Here is a 22899-nt window from a genome sequence, read left to right on the forward strand (position 1 = left end):
ACAGGTCAAGAAGACTGGGAATATAGAAGAATACAAACAGTGTAGTTATTCCCTCCGCATAGCAATCAAGCAGGCTAAACGTCGGTATAGGGACAAAGGGGAGTCCCAGTTCAACGGCCCAGACACAAGACGTATGTGGCAGGCTTTACAGACATTCATGGTTTATCAAAGGAAAACCAGCCATGTCGCGGACACCGACCTCTTGCTTCCGGACAGGTTGAACACCTTCTTCGCTCGCTTTGAAGATAATACACAATGGTCTTCAAAGAGCGGGATGAACAGGCAGTGGCTCACGGTCCGCTATCAAGGACTGTTGACTCTCCTTCTCCCGTGGCTGACGTGAGTACGACATTTAAACGTGTGAACCCTCGCAAGGCTGCCGGCCAAGATGGTCCCTAGTCATGTCTTTAGAGCGTGTGCAGACCAGCTGGCTGTTATGTTTACAGATATATTCATTCTTTCCTTATCCCAGTCTGTTGTCCCCACATGCTTCAAGATGGCCACCATTGTCCCTGTACCTAAGAAAGCAAAGGTCATTTAACTAAATGACTATCCCCACACAGTACTCACTTCTCTCATCATGAAATGCTTTGAGAGACTAGTCAAGAATCATATCACCTCCACCGTAAATACCATCCTAGACCCACTTCAATTTGCTTACCGCCCCCATAGATCCACAGACAATGCAAACGCCACCACACTGCCCCATCTGGACAAGAGGCATACCTACAGATGAAGTCAGAAGTTTAGGTTGAAGTCATTAAAACAAATTGTTCAACCACTCCACACATTTCTTGTTAACAAACTATAGTTTTGGCAAGTCGGTTAGGACATCTACTTTGTGCATGACACAAGACATTTTTCCAACAAATGTTTACAGACAGATTATTTAACTTATAATTCACTGTATCACAATTCCAGTGGGTCAGAAGTTTACATACACTAAATTGACTGTGCCTTTAAACAGCTTGGAAAATTCCAGAAAATTATGTCATGGCTTTAGAAGCTTCTGATAGGCTAAATGACATAATTTGAGTAAATTGGAGGTGTACCTGTGGATGTATTTCAATGACTACCTTCAAACTCAATGCCTCTTTGCTTGACATCATGGGAAAAGCCAAGACCTCAGATAAAAATTGTAGACCTCCACAAGTCTGGTTCAACATTGGGAGCAATTTCCAAATCCCTGAATTTACCACGTTCATCTGTACAAACAATAGTACGCAAGTATAAACACCTTGGGACCATGCTGCCGTCATACCGCTCAGGAAGGAGACGCGTTACTTACTTTCGTGCGAAAAGTGCACATCAATCCCAGAACAGCAGCAAAGGACCATGTGAAGATGCTGGAGGAAAATAATGTATCTATATCCACAGTAGAATGAGTCATATATCGACATAACCTGAAAGGCAGCTCAGCAAGGAAGAAGCCACTGCTCCAAAACCACCATAAAAAAGCCAGACTACGGTTTGTAACTGCACATGGGGACAAAGATCGTACTTCTTGGAGAAATGTCCTCTGGTCTGATGAAACAAAAATAGAACTGTTTGGCAATAATGACCATTGTTATGTTTGGAGGAAAAAGGGGGTGGCTTGCAAGCCAAAGAACACCATTCCAAATGTGAAGCAGTTTGATTTGATTTGGGTGTGGTTTGCTGCAAGAGGGACTGGTGCACTTCACAAAATAGATTGCATCGTGAGGAGGGAAAATTATGTGGATATGTCTCAACATCTCAAGACATCAGTCAGGAAGTTAAAGCTTGCTCGAAAATGGGTCTTCCAAATGGACAATGACCACAAGCATAGTTCCAAAGTTCTAGCAAAATGGCTTAAGGACAAAGCCCTGACTTCAATCAATCCTGTGGGCAGAACTGAAAAAGTGTGTGCGAGCAATGAGGCCTAAAAACCTAACTCAGTTACACCAGCTCTGTCAGGAGGAATGGGCCAAAATTCACCCAACTTATTGTGGGAAGCTTGTGGAAGGTTACCCGAAACGTTTGACCCAAGTTAAACAATCTAAAGGCAATGCTACCAAATACTAATTGAGTGTATGTAAACTTCTGACCCACTGGGAATGTGATGAAAGAAGGAAAAGCTTAAATAAATAATTCTCTCCACTATTCTGACATTTCACATTCTTAAAATAAACTGGTGATCCTAACTGACCTAAGACAGGGAATTTTTACTTGGATTAAATGTCCGGATTTGTGAGAAACTGAGTTGATATGTATTCACTTGAGTGCAGCAGCTCTAGCTCCTTGAGTGCGGATGTTGCCTCTAATCCATGGCTTCTTGTTGGGATATGTACGCAGGGTCACTCTGGGGAAGATGTAGTCAATGTACTTATTAATGATGCTGGTGACTGATGTAGTAAACTCCTCGATGCCATTGGATGAGTCCCCGAACATATTCCTTTCTGTGCTGGCGAAACAGTTCTGTAGTTTAGCATCCGCTTCATTGGAACACTTCTGTATTGAGTGCTTCACAGGTACTTTCTGTTCGAGTTTTTGCTTGTAAGCAGAAATCAGGAGGATAGAATTTTGGTCAGATTTGCCAAATGGAGGGAGAGCTTTGTATGTGTCTCTGTGTATGAAGTAAAGGTCATCTAGAGTATTTTCGCTCTAGTTGCACAGGTGACATGCTGGTAAAAATGAGGTAAGACGGATTTCAGTTTTCCTGCATTAAAATCACCAGCCACTAGGAGCTCTGTCTCTGGATGAACATTTTCTTGTTTGCTTATGGCCCTTTGAAAGGGAAAAAGGTAAGGTAGTCAGTTGTGCAACTGAATGCATTCAACTGAAATGTGTCTTCCGCATTTAACCCAACCCCTCTGAATCAGAGAGGTGCAGTGGGGCTGCCTTAAATTGACATCCACGTCTTCGGTGCCAGGGGGAACAGTGGTTTAACTGCCTTGCTCAGGGGCAGAATGACAGATTTTTACCTTGTCAGCTCGGGAATTCGATCCAACAACCTTTCGGTTGAAGCTCGTTGAGTGTGGTCTTAGTGCCAGTATTGGTTTGTGGTGGTAAATAAACAGCTATGAAAAATATGGATCTAAACCCCATACCGAACTGTGGACTGCTGTCCCGATCCAGCACCAGAACGGGGTCAATATGGACCAATGGTCCTGGCAACAACTTATTTTTAAAATAAAATTAAAATAGACAGATACGAAAAATATGGATGAAAACTCTCTAAGTAAATAATATGATCTACACATTATCATGAGGTTTTCTAAATCAGGCGAGCAGAACCTTGAGGCCTTAATATTAGAGATTGCGCACCAGCGGTTGTTAACAAAGAGACACAAAACAGCCCCTTGAACTCTGCTGTTCTGTCCTGCCGATGCATAGAAAAACCAGCTACGATATTATTCATGTCCTTCTTCAGCCAAATTTCAGAGAAACATAGGATATTACAGTTGTTCAGGTCCCGTTGACAGGATACCCTCGAACGGAGCTCATCCAGTGTTTGTTCCAATAGAACTGAGGGTAGAGGCGGATTATTTACTCGCCCCAGTAATTTCATCAGGGTCATCAGGGTCACATCAGCCTGTGCTGGACCAGGGTGAGCAGTATGTTCTGTGCCGACGACTCATTGAAGTAGAAATCTTCATCCAAATTGAGGTTAGTGACTGCTGTTCTGATGTCTAGAAGCTATTTTCGTTCATAGGAAACGATGGCAGAAACATTATGCATAAAAAAACACAAAATTGCAGAATTGGACAGGAGCCTGCAAAAAGTCACTATACATTCCAGCGCAATTCTCTCGAGTACTAAATGTACTGAATAAGACTCCTTTTTTTAGCAGAGATGCAGAGAAGCATATTTCGTTTCTTTAAGAAAAATAACTACCAGTCCTGAGGATACAGACAGCTCAAGAGGTATGCTTAGATATGCAGAATTATTATATATATTTTTTGCTGTATAGAATTAAGCATAATGATTAAGGCTCTAGATTGCAGGAAAAAGTGTTTATGGTGTTTGAAAAATGTACACACACACACACACACACAGAGGTCTCATTCACAGAAAAGAGGTCCTCCCAATCCCTGTTCTGTGGGTGTGGAAAGATAATCTATTTTATTCTGTGAGTGAACAGGGACTGTGTGTCAGCTATCCGAGCCAGGGGGCCTATTACTGGAGTGAGGTTGGGGCAGTGGGGATAGTATGAATCACTGAAGCTCCCTTCAAAGCCTGGCCTCTACCCCCACTGGGAGTAGGTGTAGCATGTACACACACACACACACACACACACACAAACACACACACAGAGTGCCAGGACCCCCCTATAAAGACATGGAGGTTGAGGCGGAGGTTGCGGTTGAGGCGGAATGCATTGAAGTGTGTGGTTTTCTCATGGCTATCTTTTGCAAAATACAGTGCCTTGTGAAAGTATTCGGCCCCCTTGAACTTTGCGACCTTTTGCCACATTTCAGGCTTCAAACATAAAGATATAAAATGAAGAATCAACAACAAGTGGGACACAATCATGAAGTGGAACGACATTTATTGAATATTTCAAACTTTTTTAACAAATCAAAACCTGGAAATTGGGCGTGCAAAATTATTCTACACCCTTAAGTTAATACTTTGTAGCGACACCTTTTGCTGCGATTACAGCTGTAAGTCGCTTGGGGTATGTCTCTATCAGTTTTGCACATCGAGAGACTGAACATTTTTCCCATTCCTCCTTGCAAAACAGCTCGAGCTCAGTGAGGTTGGATGGAGAGCATTTGTGAACAGCAGTTTTCAGTTCTTTCCACAGATTCTCGATTGGATTCAGGTCTGGACTTTGACTTGGCCATTCTAACACCTGGATATGTTTATTTTTGAACCATTCCATTGTAGATTTTGCTTTATGTTTTGGATCATTGTCTTGTTGGAAGACAAATCTCCGTCCCAGTCTCAGGTCTTTTGCAGACTCCATCAGGTTTTCTTCCAGAATGGTCCTGTATTTGGCTCCATCCATCTTCCCATCAATTTTAACCATCTTCCCTGTCCCTGCTGAAGAAAAGCAGGCCCAAACCATGATGCTGCCACCACCATGTTTGACAGTGGGGATGGTGTGTTCAGGGTGATGGCTGTGTTGCTTTTACGCCAAACATAACGTTTTGCATTGTTGCCAAAAAGTTCAATTTTGGTTTCATCTGACCAGAGCACCTTCTTCCACATGTTTGGTGTGTCTCCCAGGTGGCTTGTGGCAAACTTTAAACAACACTTTTTATGGATATCTTTAAGAAATGGCTTTCTTCTTGCCACTCTTCCATAAAGACCAGATTTGTGCAATATACGACTGATCGTTGTCCTATGGACAGAGTCTCCCACCTCAGCTGTAGATCTCTGCAGATCTCTGTAGATCTCTGCAGTTCATCCAGAGTGATCATGGGCCTCTTGGCTGCATCTCTTCTCCTTGTATGAGCTGAAAGTTTAGAGGGACGGCCAGGTCTTGGTAGATTTGCAGTGGTCTGATACTCCTTCCATTTCAATATTATCGCTTGCACAGTGCTCCTTGGGATGTTTAAAGCTTGGGATATCTTTGTGTATCCAAATCCGGCTTTAAACCTCTTCACAACAGTATCTCGGACCTGCCTGGTGTGTTCATTGTTCTTCATGATGCTCTCTGCGCTTTTAACAGACCTCTGAGACTATCACAGTGCAGGTGCATTTATACAGAGACTTGATTACACACAGGTGGATTGTATTTATCATCATTAGTCATTTAGGTCAACATTGGATCATTCAGAGATCCTCACTGAACTTCTGGAGAGAGTTTGCTGCACTGAAAGTAAAGGGGCTGAATAATTTTGCACGCCCAATTTTTCAGTTTTTGATTTGTTAAAAAAGTTTGAAATATCCAATAAATGTCGTTCCACTTCATGATTGTGTCCCACTTGTTGTTGATTCTTCACAAAAAAAGACAGTTTTATATCTTTATGTTTGAAGCCTGAAATGTGGCAAAAGGTCGCAAAGTTCAAGGGGGCCGAATACTTTCGCAAGGCACTGTAACTAGGAATTACCAGACTTATTTTCGGTATATGATTGTACAAATCACAGTTTTGAAGTCAAACTGAAAATGTTTTGCTTCACAGCAGAATCGGGGGCTCTGACCTATGAGGAGAAGAGGATCAGCATCTACCCAGATCTGAGTGCCGAACTGCTGAAACAGAGGGCGCGATAACAATTATATTATTAATAATGGCAATGGTAGCTATTCTCTCTTGGAATTTGAAAGGCCTTAAACTGTTCTATTAAACGTTCCAGCTGTCTTGATATCCTAACAAGAAATCATGTTGATATAGCGATGCTCCAAAACACAACTGCTCCAAAAGGACTCACATAGAATAGAGAACCATTTGTACTGCTTTTTCATCCACTCCAAACAAAACTAAAGGTTTAATCATAATGATACATAAGAAACAAAAAAAATACCATCTTGGGTAAGGGTGAAGACCAAGAAGGCAAAACCACTTTCCTTAAATGTATCCATAAAGGAAAGAAAATTGTCTTTACTCATGTGTACACTCCAAATGCATATGATCCTACATATTTTCTTCTCTGAACAGCATATTGTTAGAATTAACTGAATTCCATCTGGTTATTAGGACAGACAGGAATTCAATGTTGGACAAGTGGAACAAATTGAATGAGACCAATTACAATCGACACACAAACAAGCCTCTCCGGCATATACTATCTGATTACAACGTCATTGATGCCTGGCGGGCACATAATCCTAAAGCAAAAGAGCACACTTTCTATTCAAACAGGCATACAGTGTCTTCGGAAAGTATTCAGACCTCTAAACTTTTTCTAAATTTAGTTACATTACAGCCTTATCCTAAAATGGATGAAATTGTTCCCCCCCCCCCTCCCATCAATCTACACACAATACCCCATAATGAAAAAGCCAAAACATTTTTTTTTTGTAAAGATTTCTTAAAAAACAAAGAACAAAAAATTCACATTTACATAAGTATTCAGACCCTTTACTCAGTATTTTGTTGAAGCATGTTTGGCAGCAATTACAGCATCGAGTCTTCTTGGGTATGACGCTACAAGCTTGGCACACCTGTATTTGTGGAGTTTCTCCCTTTCTTCTCGGCAGATCCTCTCAAGGTCTGTCAAGTTGGATGGGGAGCGTTGCTGTACAGCTTTTCTCAGGTCTCTCCAGAGACGTTAGATCGCGTTCAAGTCCGGGCTCTTACTGGGCGACTCAAGGACATTCAGAGACTCGTCCCGAAGCCACTCATGCATTGTTTTGGCTGTGAGCTTAGGGTCGTTGTTCTGTTAGAAGGTGGACCTTTGCCCCAGTCTGAAGTCCTGAGTGCTCTGGAGTAGGTTTTCATTAGGGATCTCTCTGTACTGATCTCTCTCCTTTCATCTTTCCCTGATCCTGACTAGTCTCCCGGTCCCTGCCAGTGAAAAACATCCCCACAGTATGATTCTGCCACCACCATGCTTCACCGTAGAAATGGCGCCAGGTGTCATCCAGACGTGACGCTTGGCATTCAGGCCACAGAGTTCAATCTTGGTTTCATCAGACCAGAGAATCTTGTTTCTCATGGTCTGAGAGTCCTTTAGGTTGCATTTTGCGAACTCCAAGCGGGCTGTAATATCGACCTCAACTTCATTGCTTGGTTTTGCTCTGACAGGCCCTGTCTACCTTATATAGACAGGTGTGTGCCTTTCCAAATCTTGTCCAATCAATTGAATTTACCACAAGTGGACTCAAATCAAGTTGTAGAAACATCTCAAGGATGATCCATGGAAAAAGGATGCACCTGAGCTCAATTTTGAGCCTCATAGCAAAGGGTCTGAATACTTATGTCAATAAGGTATTTATGTTTTTTTATTTCTAAAACCTGTTTTCGCTTTGTCATTATGGGATATTTTGTGTAAATTGATGAGAAAAAAATACATATTTTATCCATTTTAGAATAAGGCTGTAATGTAAAAAAAAATGTGGAAAAAGGGAAGGGGTCTGAATACTTTCCAAATACACCGTAAATCATTCTCAAGTTCATACTATTATCTACACCTCTTTTTTCTTTAATTAAGAAAATATACATTTTATGTATGAGCTTGTCTGACCACCACGGTTTCTACTGCCAGTTTCACATTTCTGAATCTCCTAAAAGAGCCACATGCTGGCGTTTCAATGTTTCATTACTACAAAATCCTACATTCTGTGACCAATTTAAAATTGAACAAAACTAATTCATAATGATCAATTAAAATTCAGTCGATAACCCACGGATTCTACGGGAGGCCACCAAAAGTTTTATAAAAAATTATGCAACTGCATTTGCATCTGGGTTGAATAAATTACCATTAAAGAAGATAACTGTTAACTTTGTTAGAGGGTTCCTAACAAACACTATTTTCAGACCAGATAGCTATTACTCTTTCCAAAGTCAAGACAGGACTTAATTTATTGATAGGACAGAAAGCAGAATCTGCTATCCATCGCTTAAGACTCAACCATTGCTTCCATGGTAATCGTCCCAGTAGTTTACTGGCCAACAAGCTATGCAGTAATTTTCAATAAACCGATATAGAAAATGCTGAATGTGAAATTTTACATTTTTTAAAACAAACGTATACATATGAACAACAACGTACAGATACACAAACAATGACTACATCTAATTCTGCCCAGACCCCATGCTCACACCCCGATCCCTAATGCCTGCATTATTGTTTGCCTCTTGGCCTTAAATTGTACCAATTCGTTTTTCTAGCAATTTCAATAATAAATCATTCGATTTTTCTATTGTGTCAATGGTGGTAGATTGGTTGACTTCCAAGTTTTTAGTATCAGTTCAAGATGACAATGCAAATAATCCGGGTAGCCATTTGATTAGCTGTTCAGGAGTCTTATGGCTTGGGGTTAGAAGCTGTTGAGAAGCCTTTTGGACCTAGACTTGGCATTCAAGTTCCTCTTGCCATACAGTAGCAGAGAGAACGGTCTATGACTAGGGTGGCTGGAGTCTTTGGCAGTTTTTTGGGCCTTCCTCTGACACCGCCTGGTATAGAGATTCTGGATTGCAGGAAGTTTGGCCCCAATGATGTATTGGGCCGTGTGCACTACCCTCTGTAGTGCCCTGCGGTCGGATGCCGAGCAGTTGCCATACCAGGTGGTGATGGAACCAGTGCTCTAGGTGCAGCTATAGAACTTTTTGAGGATCTGAGGACCCATGCCAAATATTTTCAGTCTCCTGAGGGGGAATAGGCATTGTTGTGTCCTCTTTACGACTGTCTTGGTGTGTTTGGACCATAATAGTTTGTTGGTGAAGTGGACACCAAAGAACTTGAAGCTCTCAACCTGCTCCACTACAGCCCCTTCAATGAGAATGGTGATGTGATCGGCCCTCATTTTTCTGTAGTCCACAATTATCTTCCATGTGTGCAACTTCTGAAAGCACCTCTACACTACTGCTCTATGCCACTACGCAAAAGCGCTGATAATGCATGCAATGCTTATGGAGATTTGCTTTTCATGCATTCCGGTACCTCAGAGCCCCCCAGGTCACCCAGGCAAATGTTTTAACAGTATCGAATATTTCTTCTTGGGTAAATCTCTGTTTTTAATGATTATTTGTTGTCTGCTGATAGTTGCTTAAGAGTTGTTGAGTCTAAGTTGAGTCTAGGCTATAGGATCCATCCCACTGTTGTTTAATTCAAATTTATATACATTTTCATAGAAACTTTTCAAGTTGACATTAAACGCATTGTTGTTTCTAATTAACACTTTTGTATCTTCATCTTTTAAAATTATAACTGGTTTAGCATGTATTCGTTTTGTGAGAGCTGCGAGATATTTACCAGGTTTATTTTCTATTAAGTAGCATGCTTTATTTTAGTTCAACCTGTAGTTCTTGGCTCTCTTCAGAAGTAAAATATTGTATTTCTGCTTAAGTTTAGAAATGGTATTTTCTACTTTACCTTGAAGATATTTTTAGGGGCTTTATCTAAGATAATGATTTATTAGTATTTTTATGAATTTTATTTTGAGTATGAGATTGTCATTCCCCAAATTATATCAGGGGTTGGCTTTTCTCTGTTCTCTGTGTCTACATTTGTAACAGTAAAGGCTAACATTTTTTAGTTTATGTATTTAATACAAAAGATCTGCTCTGTTCATTCTCCAAATTCCGTTGCTAAATGTATTTTCTGTTAGTGTAATAAAGCATAATACCGGCGAATGATCCGATATCACTATATCATACATTTTTTTACCCAGTAATTTTTATTTCCAAAAATGCAGTCAATTCTTGAATAGCTTTTCTTATTTTGAGAAAAAAATGAATAATCTTTTATAGTTGTCCTGTAAATTATTTGTAGAGATGACATTTTTCAGACTCTTTGGAGGCTTCCTAAATGTGTTTTTTTTATTACTACATCTGTCAATCTAGTAAAATGTATGTCACCTGCTAAAATAATACTTCCTGTCTGGATTTGATCTAACATAGCTTGAATTCTATCAAAAAACCCCAGATTTGCCCCTGGTGGGATATACAATGGATTACTATCAGAACCCAAATTAACCATTCAAAGATTCTCCTGCTTCTACAAAGAACTGTACACCTCTGATTGTAAATCCACACCATGCCAGACTTAGAAGAATTAAGAACTTCTCTTCTCTCAACGTAGAAGAATAAAGAACTCCTCTTCTCTCAACAGGAAGCCACGTCGCTTGCTGCCTAAATATCTTTCAAAAGGGCATTGGATAGCATGAATAAAGGCAATTATGCTCGGTATTGCTCGAAATGATTAATATAACTGTTCACAAAGGTTCATTTGGGAGAGATGTGAATACAGCACAAATTTCACATTTATTACAAAAAGGTGAAGATGCCACCCAGTGTTCTCACTATCTTTGATAAACACAGATGTTAAAATGTTTTCTAAAATGTTGTCGTCCCATCTCAAGACTTACCCAAATTGGTCCCCACAAACCAAAGCGGGTTCATTAAAAAGCGTTTATCTTCGGATAACCTCTGTTGACTATTACATATCTTAGATGCTTCATTAGAAACAACAGCTCTTTGGGCTGCATTATCTCTTGATACAGAAAAATATTTTGATATAACAGAATGGTTATATCTTTGGTCTCTCTTGGAACATATGGGAATTGGCTCCAATATCATTAGTCTGATTAAAATACTATATGCCAATCCCTCAGCCCTAGTTATAACAGAGTATATCTGCTCTACTCCATTAAGAATCACGAGAAGCAGCAGACAAGGTGATCCAATTTCGCCATTGCTTATTATCTATTGAACCCTTGGCCCAGGCAATTCATAAATCTAAGGAAATAACAAATATTTCCCTCAAATCTACTGATCACTTCTCATTATACGCATGCCAATATCTCAATCACTCCCAAACGCATTGAAGATCAAAGATTCAGCTTAATCTCAAATTATAAAATTAATCTAACCAAATCAGACCTACTGCCTCTCAAGACCCCCCGAAGGAGGACTCCCATTGCTACTTATAGAATCCCAATCGTATCCCATAAAACATATTTGGGAGTAGAAATAGATCTAATTGATCTAATTGAATCTGAACAACCCTTTAACTGGAACAGAATATGGAAAAATATGATCTGGCATCCTGTAATCAGAACCATTTTAAGTTTGTTCACAGACAGTATTTAATACCAAGGATCTGTTTTACGATTAAATTGGTCCCAACTCCCAACTGTTCCATGTGTCCCCTTGAATCAGGTAGGCACATTCCTTCATATGATGTGGGAGTGCCCTACAGTTAAATGCTTCTGGGGCAAAGGTACAAAATACAGTACATTTCGAATTGCATGAATTTAAATATTCAATGCTTTGCATCTATTATGCTACTTAGTGATGAAAGCTCCTTGAATCTCTCAGTCAATCAGAGACAGTTACTAATGGCAGGCAACACTGCGACAAAGAATGTTGTGTTCTAAGATCGCAACCACCTCACTCTCTCCCATTTAACCAGTGGATAAAGTTACTGTTAGTAAGTTATAGCAGAATCATCGACAGCGATAATGAATGGTGCTAGTCAAGGAACAATTGAGACCTGGACAAATATACTTGATGCTAGGCGGGGTGGGATGTTTCTGGTTGGGGAGGGAAGATGCGGGCAAGTGGATGGGGAGTGAAGGGTGGAATGGCTTGCATTATCTTTGTATGCAATTCTTAGAATTTTTTTTAACCTGTAACCATCCCTCAAAATAAGACAAAATTAAATAAAAAGTTGGTCACAAAAAAACACCTCTACAGTGCAACCAATAGGGCTGTGTCTCCAGATGGGATCATATAGTAGTTCATGTGTTCTTGGTTGAAATATTACTCAATTCCTGTGTATAGTGATCATGTTCCTGTACAGTGGATATATATAATGTTCCTGTAAAGTGTATCTAGAGGATATACAGTTGAAGTCGGAAGTTTATATACACTTAGGTTGGAGTCATTAACTTCATATGGCTTCTGGGCAGTATTTCGACGTCTGGATGAGAAGCCCAAAGTAAACTGGCTGTTAGTCAGGCCCAGAAACTATGATATGAATATAATTGGTCGATTTAAAACACTCTAAAGTTTCCAAAACCGTTAAAATAATGTCTGTGAGTATAACAGAACTGATATGGCAGGTGTAAACCTGTGGAAAATCCACCCAGGAAGTGGGATTGTTTTGATGTGGGTATTTTCAATTGAATGCCTATAGAGTATCTAATGGGTTAGGACCCAGAATGCAGTTCCTATGGCTTCCACTAGATGTCAACAGTCTTTAGACATTGTTTCAGGCTTGTTTTCTGAAAAATGAAGAAGAATGACACCTTTCTGTCAGTGGACTGTAGAATCATGCAGTGCTGGTTTGTGCACGTGATCTAGTGCGCACCCTTCATTATTTTTCCTTTCTATTGACTACACTATTGTCCGGTTGAAATATTATCGATTATTGAGACAATTGACAACCTGAGGATTAATTATAAACATCGTTTGACATGTTTCGACGAACTTTACCGGTACAATTAGTGTAAGGAACCTCGTCCTCCTCTTCTGAGGAGGAGAAGTGAGAAGGATCGGAGGACCAAAACGCAGCGTGATAAGTGTCCATAATGTTTATTTTAAAATATAAACTGAACACTATGAAATACAAAACAATAAATGTGAAATGAACGAAACAGTCCCGTGTGTCGACAAACACTGACACGGAAGACTAAGTATGATTCTCAATCAGGGACAACAATTGACAGCTGCCTCTGATTGAGAACCATACTAGGCCGAACTAAAAAAATCAACATAGAAAATCAAACATAGACTGCCCACCCAACACACGCTCTGACCATACTAAAAGAAAGATAAAATAACAGAACTATGGTCAGAACGTGACAATTAGGATGTATTCGTCTGTATGTTTTGACCGCCTTTGAGCAAGTGGATTACTGAACAAAACACACCAACAAAGGTTTTTGGGATAAAAAGAGGGACTTTATAGAACAAAACAAACATTTGGGATAAACATTTGGGATAAAAAAGGGACTTTATAGAACAAAACAACATTTATTGTGTAGCTGGGACTCTTGTGACTGCAACCAGATGAAGATCTTCCAAGGTAAGTGATTCATTTTATCGCTATTTCTGACTTTCATGACTCCTCTATTTGGTTGGAAAATGTTTGTATGCTTTTGTAAGCGGGGTGCTGTCCTCAGATAATCGCATGGTATGCTTTCGCAGTAAAGACGTTTTGAAATCTGACAAAGCGGCTGGATTATCAAGAAGTTCATCTTTAAACTGATGTATAACACTATAACACTATGAATGTTTATTATGACTATTTCTGCATTTAGAATTTGGCGCTCTGCAATTTCACCGGATGTTGTCGAGGTGGGTCGCTAGTGAACGCCTGCGCCAGAAAGGTTCAAACTTGTTTTTTAACCACTCCACAAATTTCTTGTTAACAAACTGTAGATATGGCAAGTCGGTTAGAACATCTATTTTGCGCATGACAAAAGTAATTTTTTCAACAATTGTTTACAGACAGTTGATTTAATTTAGAATTCCCTCTATCACAATTCCAGTGAGTCAGAAGTTTACATACACTAAGTTGACTGTGCCTTTAAACATCTTGGAAAATTCCAGAAAATTACATCATAGATTTTGAAGATACTGATAGACTAATTGACATCATTTGAGTCAATTGGAGGTGTACCTGTGGATGTATTTCAAGGCCTACCTTCAAACTTAGTGCTTCTTTGCTTGACATCATGGGAAAATCAAAAGAAATCATCCAAGACCTCCACAAGTTGTAGACCTCCACAAGTCTGTTTCTTCCTAGGAAGCAATTTCCAAACGCCTGAAGGTACCACGTTCATCTGTACAAACAATAGTACGTAAGTATAAACACCATGGGACCACACAGCTGTCAAACTGCTCAGGAAAGAGACGCATTCTGTCTCCTAGAGCTGAACGTACATTGGTGCGTTCCTAAAGTTCAAATCAATCCCAGAAAAACAGCAAAGGACCTTGTGAAAATATCGGAGGAAACCGGTACAAAAGTATATATATCCACAGTAAAACAAGTCTTATATAAACATAACCCGGATGGCCCGCCTCATTAAGGAAGAAGCCATAGCTCCAAAACCGCCATAAAAAAGCCAGACTACAGTTTACAACTGCACATGTGGACAAAGATCGTACTTTTTGAAGAAATGTCCTCTAACCATCATTATGTTTGGAGGAAAAAGGGGGTGGCTTGCAAGCCGAAGATCACCATCCCAACCGTGAAGCATGGGGGTGGTAGAATCATGTTGTAGGGTGCTTTGCTGCAGGAGGGACTGGTGAACTTCACAAAATAAATGGCATCATGAGGGAGGAAAATTCTATGGATATATTGAAGCAACATCTCAACACATCAAGTCAGCAAGTTAAAGTTTGGTCGCAAATTGGTCTTCCAAATGGACAATGACCCCAAGCATACTTCCAAAGTTGTGGCAAAATGGCTTAAGGACAAAAAAGTCAAGGTATTGGAGTGGCCATCACAAAGCCCTGACCTCAATCCTATAGAAAATGTTTGGGCAGAACTGAAAAAGCGTCTGCGACCAAGGAGGCCTACAAACCTGACTCAGTTACACCAGCTCTGTCAGGAGGAATGGGCCAAAATTCACCCAACTTAATGTGTGAAGCTTGTGGAAGGCTACCCAAAAACTTTGACCCAAGTTAAACAATTTAAAGGCAATGCTACCAAATACTAATTGAGTGTATGTAAACTTCTGACCCACTGGGAATGTGATGAAAGAAAGAAAAGCTTAAATAAATAATTCTCTCCACTATTCTGACATTTCACATTCTTAAAATAAACTGGTGATCCTAACTGACCTAAGACAGGGAATCTTTACTAGGATTAAATGTCCGGATTTGTGAGAAACTGAGTTTAAATGTATTTGGCTAAGGTGTATGTAAACGTCAGACTTCAACTGTATGCCCCTATACAGTGTATACAACATTACAGTAATTTCTGAATATATTCAGACCCCTTCACTTTTTCCACATTTTGTTACGTTACAGCCTTATTCTAAAATGGATCAAATACATGTTTTTCCTCTCCCCATTATCCCCTGTGTATTTATACCTGTGTTTTCTGTTTGCCTGTTGCCAGTTCGTCTTGTCTCGTCAAGTTGCCCCAGTGTTTTCCGTGTGTTACCTTCTCTCTAGTTTTGTAGTCTTCCCAGTTCCGACTTTACTGCCTACCCTGACCATGAACCTGTCTGCCATTCTGTCCCTTGTTGGCTCCTCTAGGATTACGAACCTCTGCTTGCCCTCGACCTGCCCTTTTGCCTGACCCTTTGTGATAATAAATATTCTGAGAACCGAACCATCCGCCTCCTGTGTCTGCATCTGGGTCATAGTATGACCATGACTTATCCAGCGGACCAGCTTCACAACACTGTCTCCCTGCAAGGAGCCACCATTGGAAAACATGAGTAGCTACTTCAGAACCTTATGGAGGAACACCATAGCTTGCAGGAACGCCATGACCATATATTCAACTCATTACTGGAGCAAGCCACAACGGAAACCTCCCGGACGCTCAGTAACCTTGCTACTAGCGATGCTTCTCCCCAGACTACCCCGGCTTCCCAAGATCCCCGCTTACCCCCTCCGGAGCGTTATGCTGGAGATCCTGGGACCTGCCGGGCATTTCTCTCCCAGTGCTCTCTCATGTTTGAGCTACAGCCCTCTCTGTTTCCTTCGGATCGATCGAAGATAGCGTATATATTAACACTGATGTCTGGATGCTTGGGCTACGGCGGTGTGGGATCAACAAGCAGCCGTTTGCCTTAGTCTGGAGGATTTTGGAGCAGAGGTAAGGAAGGTGTTCGATTCCCCGGGAGAGAGGCAGCTTGGAAGCTACTTCGTCTGCATAAAGACTCCTGCAGTGCGGCAGACTATGCAATAGACTTTGGCACGCCAGCCGCCGAGACTTCTTGGAACCCAGAGTCCCTGTTCGACACCTTCCTTCATGGATTATCGGAGGAAATCGAAAACGAACTTGACTCCCTCATTTTCTAATCTAACCTTTATTTAACTAAAATCAGATAAGAACAAATTCTTATTTACATTGACGGCCTACAACGGCCAAACCCAGACGACGCTGTGCCAATTGTACGCCGCCCTATGGGACTCCCAATCACAGTCGGTTGTGTTACAGCCTGGATTTGAACCTGGGTGTCTGTAGTGACGCCTCTAGCACTGAGATGCAGTGCCTTAGACTGCTGTGCTACTCTGGAGACCCCTCATAGCCTTGACTATAAGGATCGATGGGCGCCTACTGGAATGCAGGATGGAGAGGAGGTCTGTTCTCAGCTACACTCGCTCGTCCACCGTTTCTTCCTGACCTCCGAAGATCCCCGGAAGTCCCCGATGCCTGCATTCCCGAGAGAATCCAAAATCACCCGAGCCCCATCGAGGATCATCGGGGCCTGGCGACTCGTCTTCTCCTGAGCCCATGCAGTTGGGCAGGGCTAGACTGTGTCCTAGCGAACGTTTACGCAGGCTGAGCTCCAACAGTTGCCTGTATTGTGGTGCTACAGGACATTACATATCCACCTATCCAGTAAAATACCAGGCTCATCAGTACATACAGGTATGCTGGAGGGCCATACTGGGAGTCTCCAAACTCCCATTACTTGTACTCCTCTCCATGCTATCCTACTGTGGGGTGACCGGCGAAAATCTCTCTGGGTGCTCATTGACTCTGGGGCTGATGAGAGCTTCATGGACGCTACCCTGGTATCCGAGATGGGTATCTCTACTCAACTCCTCTCCATTCCCATGGACACCAGAGCTTTGAATGGGTTCTCCCCTGGCAGGGTAACTCACAGTACGGTTCCCATTAACCTGCGAGTGTCGGGTAATCACAGTAAGTCCTTACACTTTCTATTAATTTAATCTCCTCATACACCTGTGGTTTTCAGATTTGCATGGCTCCAGAGACACAATCCCCTGATCGACTGGGCTACTGGTTCTATCCTGGGTTGGAGCCTGTTCTGCCACACACATTGCCTTAAGGCAGCGCAGCCTGCCCTGGGACATCCTTCTGCGGACTTGGGAAAAACCTTTGATCCCTCCGCCGTTTCCACAGAGTACTATGACCTCCAGAAGGACACATGATCCCGATAGCTAGAGAGTTCTCTCAGGAGAAGACGAGTCGCCAGGCCCCGATGATCCTCGATGGGGCTCGGGTGATTTTTTCTATTGTGTTATTGACTGTACGTTTGCTTATTCCATGTGTAACTCTGTGTTGTTTATGTCGCACTGCTTTGCTTATTCTTGGCTAGGTCGCAGTTGTAAAAGAGAACTTGTTCTCAACTGGCCTACCTGGTTAAATAAAGGTGAAAAAACGAGTGTAAGACACCCTTCAACACAGCTAGCGGACACTACGAGTACCTGGTTATGCCGTTTGGTCTGACCAACGCTCCCGCAATGTTCCAGGCCCTGGTCATCGATGTTTAACTGTTTTGTGTTTGTCTATCTCAACGACATCCTTGTATTTTCCCAGTCAGCTCAAGAGCATGTTATCCATGTCCGACAAGTCCTCCTGCGCCTCCTGTAGAACCAGCTGTTTGTTAAAGTGGAGAAATGTGAGTTCCATCGTTCCACTATCTCCTTTCTGAGATATGTCATCGCTGCAGGGAACATTCAGATGGATCCTGACAAGGTGAGAGAGGTGGTGGATTGGCCCCAACCCACATCCAGAGTGCAGCTGCAACGTTTCCTAGGATTTTCTCATTTCTACCACTGCTTTATTTGGGGCAACAGCAACCTGGCCTCCCCCCTCTCTGCACTCACCACTTCCAAGGTTCCGGTCATGTGGTCCCCAGATGCTGACCGGGCGTTTCTGGATCTGAAGCATCGTTTCACTACAGCCCCCATCCTAATCCATCCGGACCTGTCCCGTCAGTTTGTGGTGGAGGTTGACACCTCGGACATTGGGGTGGGGGCCGTCCTGTCCCAGCGTTCTGTCCAGGACCAAGCGCTGCATCCCTGTGATTTGCTCTCCCATCGTCTCAATTTTGGTCTATGATTGCCATGTGATGGTACAAAAACAAAATCGCTGAAAATAAATTAATGAAATATCTGTACCAAAACAAAATCTAAGTTTTTATATACAAATCTTAAATATTGCCAGGTTGGATTTCACAGCTGTTTTACAAGTGATTCATTATTGTAAATGGTAAGGTATCCCTTTTTCAGTGTAGATAAGGGCAGGTGCAAACAAAAACATGACAACCAGACAAGCCAGTGTATGAATCAAATGGATTTGCATTTGAATGTAATGGAAATTAGCTGACTTTGTGATCTGTAAGGCAAGTAACATTAATGTGTCAAGCAGACTACACATTTTATTTGCCATTTCCAAAACATAACAACATTTAAGAAATTGATTTTATGTTGTAATGTTAACAATATACAGTGTCTATGGGGTCATATTGCACTTCCTAAGGCTTCCACTAGATGTCAACAGTCTTTAGAACCTTGTTTGAGGCTTCTACTGTGAAGGAGGTGAGAATAAGAGCTGTTTGAGCCAGAGGCGTGGCAGAGTGCCATGAGCTGATCACACACTCACGTGAGAGGTAGCTGCGTTCCATTGCATTTCTAAAGACAAAGGAATTCTCCGGTTGAAACATTATTGAAGATTTATGTTAAAAACATCCTAAAGATTGATTCTATACATTGTTTGACATGTTTTCACACACACACCGCTTTGATAATATTTCCTCTCTTTCACGATATGTCTCAAACTAATTTATTTTTGCCTTTTTTTAAATCTTCCCACCATCATCGTTCAGTTTGTATGCACAGCTTGATTTGATTGGCCTGTACTGGTCGCGATGCGTGAAATTTTATTGGTCACTGAATTAACAAAGCTGGAGCAGTTATTTTTGAGGCTACGATGGGCTCTCGCAAACTTTCCGTGCCCTCATGATCTGCTATTATGGATAGCCTACAAAATTGTACTCTGTAAAGGATGGTTTTAAAAAGGTAGTGAAGTATAATACTTAATTGAAAACATACAGTACTTAAGTAAAATTAATGGCTATGTCCGAATACTCATACTTGCATTCTAAACAGTAGTCCGTTTGAGTATGCGAAAGAAAGTTCCTTAGTATGCGACATTTTGAAAATTGAGTATACTTTAAATGCACGGATGTCATAATTTTGGCTTTGACAACAGCTGATCAATTAGATATAAGGGATGCACTACCAAAATCAACGAATAGCGGGAAACATCGCAATCGTGCACAATGAAGCTTCTGTGGTGGTGTTCAAATGTAAATCACTTTGGTTAATCTACATTTTTAAGAATGATCACGAATATTGCATTGTAGGCTACACCTTTGAAAACAGAAGTGTTTTTTTAATCTCTAATTGCATTTCTGTTTTCTCATTGTGTTTCTTGTTCTCTTGGCCTTCGTCAGAGTTTTTAAACTAAATACTAAACCATCTTTTGATTTCTGAATGTGTCAACACCGGGGACTCAGGATGTTACTGTCGTATTTTAGTCATGTTAATCCTTTTTATTTTAACACATGGACTTGTTTTAATTTTGTAGGCAAGGCAACCTAATAAATTATTTAATTAATGGATCAAGCCTTAGCAGTCATTCTGATCTTGTTCCCAATGATCAGTGCTTTATGTTGCTGTCCAGAGGTTCTACATTTGTGATTCACCTGACTGTCCATGTTATTGGGGCTAAGGCCATGTGAAAAGTTTTGGTGTTGTATTAGGCTATTTGATTTAATTTATATACAGTACCGGTCAAAAGTTCGGACACCTACTCATTCAAGGGTTTTGCTTTATTTTATTTTTTTACTACTTTCTACATTGTAGAATAATAGTCAAGACATCAAAACTATGAAAAAACATATATGGAATCATGCAGTAACCAAAAAGGTGATAAACTAATCCAAATATATTTAGGATTCTTCAAAGTAGCCACCCTTTGCCTTGATGACAGCTTGTCACACTCTTGACATTTATTCAACCAGTTTCATGAGGTAGTCACCTGGAATGCATTTCAATTAACAGGTGTGCCCTGTTAAAAGTTAAATAGTGGAACGTCTAGAATGTTTAGATTTTTTAAACCCTTTTTTTGGTTACTGCATGATACTGTGTTGTTTCATAGTTTTGATGTCTTCACTATTATGCTACAATGTAGAGAATAGTAAAAAGAAATAAAAACCCTTGAATGAGTAGGTGTGTCTAAACTTTTGACAGGTACTGTAATGTTACAGCACTTTGGTTTCACAAATAAATATGTTGAAATGGACCCAAATTATCTGTTTCTGTCTTCAGTCCTTTTTAAATGGGAATAGATGGGCTATATGGGCTATGGTATAGGTCGCCTGAATAGGCCTATACCTCCATGTAACGGCGTTCTTCGTTTGTTGAAGGAGAGTCGGACCGAAATGCAGCGTGGTGGTTAATCATGATATTTTAATGAGAAAAATGATGATACATGAAATAACTATTAAATACAAAACAACAAACGGAACGTGAAACCTAACTACAGCCTATCTGGTGAAACTACACAGAGACAGGAACAATCACCCACGAAATACAAAGCGAACTCAGGCTACCTAAATACGGTTCCCAATCAGAGACAACGTGAATCACCTGACTCTGATTGAGAACCGCCTCAGGCAGCCAAGCCTATACAACTTCCAGGACTGAGGCATCTCGGGACAGAGGGGCAGCTCGGGACAGAGGGGCAGCTCGGGACAGAGGGGCAGCTCGGGACAGAGGGGCAGCTCGGGACTGAGGGGCAGCTCGTGACTGAGGGGCAGCCCGGAACTGAGGGGCAGCCCGGAACTGAGGGGAAGCCCAGTACTGAGAGGAAGCCCAGGTAGGTAGTAGGCTCCGGTAGATCCTGGCTGGCTGGCGGATCTGGAAGATTCAGGTTGACTAGCAGATCTGGAAGATTCTGGTTGACTAGCAGATCTGGAAGATTCTGGTTGACTAGCAGATCTAGAAGATTCTGGTTGACTAGCAGATCTGGAAGATTCTGGTTGACTGGCAGATCTGGAAGAGACTGGCTGACTGGCAGATCTGGAAGAGTCTGGCTGACTGGCAGATCTGGAAGAGTCTGGCTGACTGGCAGATCTGGAAGAGTCTGGCTGACTGGCAGATCTGGAAGAGTCTGGCTGACTGGCGGATCTGGAAGAGTCTGGCTGACTGGCAGATCTGGAAGAGTCTGGCTGACTGGCAGATCCTGGCCGACTGGCACTTCTGGCGGATCCTGGCTGACTGGCACTTCTGGCGGATCCTGGCAGACTGGTGGATCTAACTGATCCTGACAGACTGGCGATGCAGGGCAGACTGGCGGCGCTGGGCAGACTGGCGACGTTGGGCAGACTGGCGACACTGGGCAGACTGGCGACACTGGGCAGACTGGCGACGCTGGGTAGACTGGCGGTGCTGGACAGACTGGCGGCACTGGCGGCGCTGGGCAGACTGGCGGCACTGGCGGCGCTGGGCAGACTGGCGGCACTGGCGGCGCTGGGCAGACTGGCGGCACTGGCTGCTCCATATAGGCTGACAGCTCTGGCGGCTTCTTACAGACTGACAGCTCTGGCGGCTCCGTGCTGACTGGCAGCTCCTTGCAGACTGGCAGCTCCTTACAGACTGACAGCTCATTGCAGACTGACAGCTCCGTGCAGACTGACAGCTCCTTGCAGACTGACAGCTCCTTGCAGACTGACAGCTCGGGCTGCTTCATGCAGACTGACAGCTCTGGCTGCTCCATGCAGGCTGGCAGCTCTGGCTTCTCCATGCAGTCTGGCAGCTCCAGCTACTCCATGCAGACTGACAGCTCTGGCTGCTCCATGCAGGCTGACAGCTCTGGTGGCTTCTTACAGACTGACAGCTCTGGCTGCTCCATATAGGCTGGCAGCTCTGGCTTCTCCATGCAGGCTGGCAGCTCCAGCTGCTCCCTGCAGGCTGGCAGCTCTGTCTGCGCTGAACAGGCGGGAGACTCCGGCAGCGCAGGAGAGGAGAGAGGCTCTGGCTGCGCTGAACAGGCGGGAGACTTCAGCAGCGCTGTAGAGGAGAAAAGCGCTGGCTGTTCTGAACAGGCGGGAGACTCCGGCAGCGCAGGAGAGGAGAAAGGCTCTAGCTGCGCTAAACAGGCGGGAGACTCCAGCAGCGCTGTAGAGGAGAAAAGTGCTGGCTGCGCTGAACAGGCGGGAGACTCTGGCAGCGCAGGAGAGGAGAAAGGCTCTAGCTGCGCTAAACAGGCGGGAGACTCCAGCAGCGCAGGAGAGGAGAAAGGCTCTAGCTGCGCTAAACAGGCGGGAGACTCCAGCAGCGCAGGAGAGGAGAAAAGCGCTGGCTGCGCTGAACAGGC

This window comes from Oncorhynchus kisutch, linkage group LG22 (assembly GCF_002021735.2).
Source record: "Oncorhynchus kisutch isolate 150728-3 linkage group LG22, Okis_V2, whole genome shotgun sequence".
Classification (NCBI taxonomy): Eukaryota; Metazoa; Chordata; class Actinopteri; order Salmoniformes; family Salmonidae; genus Oncorhynchus; species Oncorhynchus kisutch.